Genomic DNA, 8,212 nt, shown 5'->3' with positions numbered 1-8,212 from the left:
TTCTCTGTAAGTATTGCTGTAAAACATTGTACAATGAGGCTTAAAACACTTCAGGCACTTTCTGAAGTTATAGCCACATTGTGCACTTAGAAATGACATTGAGATGAAATCTCTTTTGTCTCTGTAGAGTTTTGCAGATGGGGAAACAAACTGTGTTTTGCAAAAATATGAATATTGGAATAAATGTATTAATATAATGAAGAAATGGACCTCTGCTAGACACGGGATCTACACCTTCTCTGTGCCTCAGACCTCGCTGTAATAATTCTCTGGAATTTGGATGGTATGAGGTAATTTTAGTCAGAAGGTTACACAGTAGTAAATTTCACTGCATGACATTAAGAATTTCTTTTAATTATTTTAGCAATTATTTTGTTTTATGGTAAAATTCTCTTTCATTCTAGAGAGAAGCATAAATTGTGTATCTGTTTTCATGAATTTTTACTTCAGCGTGCAAAAAAGTGTAACAGGATTGTGTGTTTGTATTATACATGTTCCCTGAGAAGCATTAGAGGTTTAAAATAAGAGAAATAACATTTAAATTTCATATTTCATATTTATATTGTACATGGGATCTAAATGAAGAGACTAGAACTGCAGGACACAGATGGCAAAGACTTGTAGCTCTTGCTTTCAGGAGGCTGCTATAAATTCTGCTTCAGTAAATTCTGTAGTCATGATGAGGTAACTTGAGATAGCTTTTTACTTGGTGTCTGATTGCCCTTTTCTGAATAACAAAATCTTTTGTGATTCTGTAGCTTTCTGCTATTTCTCCAAGGGGTGTAATATCTTGAAATTTTACAACATCCTTCTAACACCAAGCAGTTTCACTGCTTTCATATTGCAAGAGACACACTAGGTAAATAAAGAAGATTCTTGTTGACAGATGCATGTGAATATAAAAGCATACTAGAAAATCGACATAACCATAATAAACTACACTAGACTAAAACCAGACTGTTTTCAACTATTTTTTGCAATTATCTTGTCTGTGGAATGGTTGTTAGTCTGTTTGTAGTTAATCATACATTGTAGTCTTATTGAGTGTATGTTTACTTTTCTTTGAAGACAAAAGGGTGTCCTCTAATGCATTAATTTATTAAATGCATGGACAGAGCCAGCTCCTCCCATCAGGAAATTTATGGAATCAAGCATAAGTGGTTTACAAGACTAGTAAAGGATGATGAAAGTTCTCTTACTAGGCTATGTAGAATGCTTTTCAGGGACTGGAATAAAATCCATTGTTGATTTTAGTCCAGTTCTCAGAGATATATTTTGACAAAACTACTATCATTACTGGGGTAAGTACTGATTGGAAGAATCGGCCTCCCTTGTAGAAGCAAAGAAAAAAGTTACCTAATGGGACTTCTTCCTGCTGATGGGAATGGCATCTCAGGAACTGGGCAGGCACATATTGGACTTCTCTGTAAATGTTAGAATGAACCTTTTCAATCAAAGTTGTGATGTTAGATTCATTTTAGTTAAAATAGTTCTAGTTTGCATATGGACAGCTAGTAAGATAGACTTTCCAAGGCTCTAAACATATTGTTATATAATAAGAACAAGCTGATATCATCCAGTTTTGAAACAGGGTAATGTCCTCACTGAGAATTTTACCAGTTTGGCTGCACTGTCTGTGAACTAAAACCCGAGTATTTCACACAGAAGCTATGACAGAAAGACAAAGGAGGAGCTGCAGTAAGAGAAACTTGTCCTGCTTTTGTCTAGTCATCCATCTCATGGAGAGCCAGAAATGTTCAGTGTTATAGTCTATCCTGATGCTTTTTGTATACGTTGAAAGCTCTACTAATGTACAAATAGGATGCAGACTCTGCTATATATAATAAGAAGGTTGAATCCATTGAGAACTTGGCAGATATTTTTAAAACTAGGAGTCTGAGCATATTTGATTTTCATTCTTTTCTCCCAAATGAAAAGACCAATGGTTTATTGCAGCATAGCAGGTAAACTTGAGTTTGGTACAGAACAGACTGAACAAAGAAGGAAGAAATCTGTTTAAAAATATTTCTGATAACCTTAGAAAGAATAAGAGTTTTTCTTACTCTCCTTATACTACAAATTTAACTGTAATTATAAAGCTGTGCCAGAGGCTGTGAAAGACCATGCTGCATGGAGAGTTTTGACAAACAACTGATGCTGCTTCTAACTTGGCAGAGTGCAGATCTCTGCGAGTGTAATGAACAGGCAAGGAGACCTTGCTTAAAATGTGGATGAGAGAATCAGAATATTCAAGCATAATGTGAAATTGGATGTTGTGTAGATTGAGTCAAACACTTTTTTTATTAAGAAAAAAATGGCAAAAATCTTTTCATCTATCCTTTGATTAAAAAAAAAAAGAGTGAAACTATGGAGTACGATTCAAGAAACAGTAGAAAAGATTTACCAGATAATCAACATGACAGTAGATCCAGTGAATATTTTGTTCTGGGAGTAGCTATTGTCACTAAGTAGGTGTCAATACTTAGAAAAGCCAGGATTAAGTAAAAGCTAAAACTGTTTTCAAATATTTGCACTTGCTGATGTAAATCTAACTCCAAAGGGAAATAGTTTTCAGTAACTAGTTCCAGGTGTACTTGTAAAAGTTACAATGGAAAGGTAATTATATTGTAAGTAGTGGGAATGCACTTCATCAAAGTGAGAGTTTCTTTATTCCTGGACTCAGTTAGCTGAAATAAGGAATACACACTGGAAAGCGCAATTCTAAACCCCTGTTACTCTAAATTACTCTTTCCAGGACAATCAGTATTTGCTCCAGGCAGATCCTCTTTCTGATGAATGGAAACTCTACACTGAATACATACACTGCATGATTGTAGATGGACTGTTCAAAGCTATCAAGTGTTCTCTTCAGTATCTGACTGAAAACATTGAGACAACATTTAAATCCACTACTTTATTTGAAGTGCAGCTTTTTCTTAATAGCAGTGAAATGACTTTTAAACGTTCTTTGTACTTAATGTCAATGGCAATTTCTGTGATATTATGGAGAGTCTAATCAAAACCAGCTATGATACTGCATCATTTGTAGACAGATTTGTCAAATACCTTGGGGCTTTTCAGTTATTCTTACTTTTGCTACTTTTCCTTTTTAAAAATTTTTTTGTTAATGTCACAATTGACTTTTCCTCTAGGCATTTGAATGTAGTTGTTTTCCCAGTCCAGTCACCCTTATCCAGTGGCTTATGTGAAGAAGGCTAATATCTGAAGAGAGGCTGTGAGGCTTTTTCCCATCTGTTTTCTGTGAGCTGTCATATTCTGCTCTCCTTAACCTCTGCCTCTCTTGTTTTATGAATGCATCCAATCATTTCCATCAGCCACCAGCATATATTCTTTGAATGATATTAGCTAACTTTTTAACTTCTTCTGGTTCACTTGCCTAATTAAGAGTGCCTTTCTAATACACACTGAAATCTGCAGCTGGATGATGGACTGTCTGCAAAGCTGGTTCATGAACTTGCCTTCTACTTTTGTTTGTGTACTGTGCCCAGGCGGTCTTTGGCTTTACAGTGCCTGTATTACTGAGCATTTGGTGTCAAATGACTTCTATATATTCCAGGTTGGGCATTTCTCAAGAACTGTGAGTTTCTTTGTGATTGTTGGTTGAATATGTGCTTTCTTGGTGCTTCATTTCTCATTAGGACAGCTAATACTGTTTCTGCTCCCAGATCTGCAAGTACCACTGAGCTTATTTATCCACAATTTCCTTCTCTATAAACTGTGAGGTTATGTCCACAGATGGCAGAAAAAAGTGGTTTGTGAATTGCAGTGGAACACTTTTGCTAGAAATTTAATATCAATGCAAGTTTTTGTGCAAGAGTATTCTTGCTGGACTAGCAGGACGTGCAAAATGCTTTGTGCAATTTCTTCCTTTTGCAGGTCTTTTTTAATATCAGATGGAAACAAATATCAATAAATAAATATATCAAAATCACCGCTTATCCAGGGAAAAATAGATTAACTGCAAATTGGTTACACTGTATAATAGTGAAAAATAAACAAAGGATAAGGTTGGACTCAATATTCCAATTTTTGGAACCCTATGAAAAATGACAGTGATGGTCATAAGGACCTGAATCCCAATCCATCTCACTAGCTAGTGTTGGAAGTTAAATCAACGTGTTGGAGGATGTGAGTAATAACAAGTGCAATGTTTTGTGTCTGACTGATGACAATAGGTACTTTGAATTTTTGATGTTAGTGTGATGCATGAAACAGAAATTGTAATTCTGGAGAAACATGTATCCAAGCAGTCATTCCTATTAACTTGTTTCAGGGAGCAGACAGGAAACTTGATGTTAACTGACAAGTTATAATTGTCATTGCCATCAGTACAATATCGTGGGTCTTGGCATGTGACTGAGCTCTAAGGATGTCTTTTCTTTCTTGAATTTACTCTTTGCCTCCACTGCTTTTTCACTTTTGGATGTTCATTTAGCATGACTTAGATCAGATGGATACCCTGGAAGAAATAAGTCAAGTAGCTCTGAGGAACAAAGAGTGGTACTTAATGGATTGATGATGAAATTAGATGTATAAAGCAGTTTCTACTCTGTGGACAATTTCTTAGTAAAGAGGAGGTGGAATTTTATGAAAATTATGAGGTTCATGGGACTTAGTTCATTCTAAAGAATAGGTATTTCCATTTTTGCCTATTATACCACCTTGTGCCTATTAATAAAATATAATATGTCTATTAATGAAATATAAATAATTACATTACTTTGTTGATTTGTTTAAAATTTAGTGTTCATCATGTTTCATTTTGTTTGTTGGTTTTTTTTTTTTAGGCCAAATATTCTAAAGAACTTCAAATATTCTCAAGAACCTTCAGAAGAATTTTTAATAGTTATTTCAAATCAAGTTGCCAATATAATTTAAATATAATTGGTGAATTTAAAAATTAACCTGAAAATTTAAGGAAAACAGCTCAACTTTAGGCAAGCTTCTCTAGTTTCTCTATCCTATATATTTTTTATGTATACACTCATAAACACAAAAATGTATATATATGTAATCCTTTTCTGTATATGTGTATATATATTTGATTTGTATTTATATTAAGAAGGATGGACTGAAGGATCTCTTTAAGTCCCTTCCATCCCTTTTAGCTATGAGATGATAGAGAGATTTTGCAGACTTTTGTCTCCCTGCTGCCTTGGGTGTTTCCTTGGGACAATAGACATAATGTCTTTGGCCTTACATTTCTTCTGGATAAACATCAAATTCTCAAAAATGTTGCTGTTTTTAAGGTGTTCATAATATCTTAGAAATAGTTATTTCTTCTTTGATTGTTGTGGACTGTATTTTTTACTCATTACTGTATTAAGGATTTTTAACAATTCTGTCATCTTTGGTATAAATTTATATCTACAATGCATTTTAAAATGGCACTTTCACCATGCTGAAAAACTTCAGCAGGACTATTTAGAGCATGAGAGCTGGTATCTCGATTGAAAATTGCCTGTTTGCTATTCTAAAGATCCATTCTTTGGGAGAAGAGCTCTTTGAAATTAGTGGCAATCCTGGATTCTTCTAAAAGATGGATGTGGATCACAGTGCTGTACTCATCCCCTCAAATGCCCATCTAAAGTATTCAGACAGCAAGCCCCTGCCCCCACCCCCAATTCTGCAGCACTGAGAACCTGAATAGAGTTATTACTTGAACCACGTGCGGCAGACGCAGAAAAGAAAGAGATGGTCAAGTGTAAATGAGTCCATTATATTTCTCAAGAATATCTTGTCATATATTTCTCTCTTGTTTAAAAAGAGGGGGGAAAAAAGAACCCACCAACCAAGCCTTAACACCATACTTCTGTGTTTTATTTGATTGAATTTACTTGTTCATTAATGTTTTTATGTTTGATTTGCTTTAAGTTTTCATGTGCTCTGTGCTACATTACATTACATATTATTAGTGCTACTGAATGGAGAGGCTCATTCATGAAACCAGAGACAGGTTTGACTAAGAAAGTGTGAGGAGAGTACACAGCTCTGGGTGAAATAATGGAACATCCATAGAATCAGAAAGGTTGGAAAAGACCTCCAAGATTGTAAATTCCAACCTTTAATTGAATACCATCATGCCCACTAAACCTTATGGTGAAGTGCCATGTCTACTTGGTTTTCGAACATTTGAAGGGATGGTGACTCCACCACTTCTCTGGGGAACCTGTTTCAATGCTTAGCCATTCCTTCAGTGATCCAGTGTCTATGCAGGACCGTGAATTCATAGAATACATTTTTGAAGTCTTAAAACTGACCTCTTGAGAACTTGTGGATAGCAGCTGTCAGAACTGGGGGTGAGGATTCAATGCAGAACCGGAGGTAAGGATTCAACATAACAGTTATAAAACTTTGGCACATACTTAAATAGAAGCAAGTATAAAAATAACCCTGGATGAAATTGTATATTTTTTATTTTACAGCTCTTTACATTAGACACTTTTTTTACTGGATATATTTTTAAATATAGAATGATATCTCTGTATGTTCCCAATTCTAAGGTAAATACTATATTGACTTAATCGGGTCCAAAATAGAGACACTGTACATTTTTCTTAGTGTTCTCAAGTTTCATTCAAGGGACTTAATGAAAAGTGTTTATCAATGCTGTACCACCATTGTCCTCCTAGGAATCAATTAAAATGTTTAGAAGACAAAGTTATTTGTCCGTGGGAGGTAGTGTTTTCACCGAAGTAGTCATACACTAAAGGCAGTTTCGATGTTAAGTTTTAACTGTGGATCACCTTTATTAGCGGAACATAGATTTCAAAACCAGACAAGACCTTTAGTTTATGTGGTCTGCCATCCACAGAATAGGATTTCCATGTTGCACAAATATGTCTTAGAAGGACCACCGAAAAATTTTTACTTTTATTTTTGTGTTTGTGCTTGTTAATCCTGAAATGCAGCCATTAATGTAACATATGCTCCTATCCAACCCTTGCTGCTAAGATCAGAGCTGAGGGATACAGAGGGATCACATGGCTCAAATAGCTAAAGATTCTTGGTCAGGAGTTCAAGGTGGGATGTGTGATATAGTGGACTTAATCCAATGTATGATTTACAGCAGAACCTTAGTCTTGGTGGTCTCTCACATTCCAGATGGATGCATGAAACATGAGGAAATCCACTGCTGCATTTTGATATATACAAATTTTATGTAAAAGCTGTTGAAAGGTTGGTTCTGTCTACTGTCCTGCTGAGACAAAAATAATTTTTGAAACATGAACATTTCTGGTTAAATGAAAATTCCTTTTTCAGATGATCTTAGCTAAGAAACTCACAGGGAACATTTGATTTTAGTTTTCATAAATAAGACCTGGCAAACAACTACTGAAAATGGCTCAGTTCACCTCTGTTCACAAAATTAAAAGGTTTTTCTGTGCATAACCTGAAGCTGGTTAAATCCTGATCCTGTAAATATCTACAGGGTAGTCTTAATCTTGCAGGATCAAGGCATTCCCCTTTTTTTGCAGTAAATCGGGTAATTAGCAGCTTAATCACTTTGCAGGTGTACAAACTGTCAGGGTCCTGCCTGCACTAATAGGGCTTTAATGGCCGGCTCCACCCCACACCCAGAGGACTCCACTTAAACTTAGCCCTGAGTTTTTGGTTTCTCTCAGAGGCACGTGGTAGGTGTGCATGTCTTACAGCCTGCCTCCGGCCTTGCCACCTGGGTGGACTTGAACCTAGATCTGGACCTGTGCTCCCGGTATGCTCTTCTGGATAGACCCCCATGGCTGTCTGTACGCTCTACATTGTCCTTACCTCTGTCCCTCCTAACTCTCCTGGCTGGACCTCTTGGAATGCAGCATCTGGTTTATTGCTGGCTGTGTTTGGGGCTATTGATGCGCCCAGTTACAATCAATCAGCTCTGCTACCATGCTTAAGGCCCTCTAGGATTGAGCCCTCGGTGGATGAGGGTATTGTCTGTGCTGGGGTAACTTTCTCTTCCTAGTTTACCTTCCCTTGGGAAGCAGCCAGCTTTTGCTGCTCTCTGAAGAGTATGTGCCTGTTTGCACACAGAGGTGCAGAAGTGGTCTCAGATGGTACATGCAAATTGAAGGTAATCCTCTTGAAAATTTGAGCCATGTTCTTTAATGTAACTTTAATTAGGAAAGTGTTGACAGACTAAAGTTGAAGCAGTAAAAACAGCACTGGTATAGTATTTGACTGGCTTAGCATGTAA

This window comes from Manacus candei, unplaced genomic scaffold (genome assembly GCF_025592945.1).
Source record: "Manacus candei isolate 608988 ecotype Guabito, Panama unplaced genomic scaffold, ASM2559294v1 h1tg000023l, whole genome shotgun sequence".
Classification (NCBI taxonomy): Eukaryota; Metazoa; Chordata; class Aves; order Passeriformes; family Pipridae; genus Manacus; species Manacus candei.
This window is presented reverse-complemented; position numbering follows the sequence as displayed.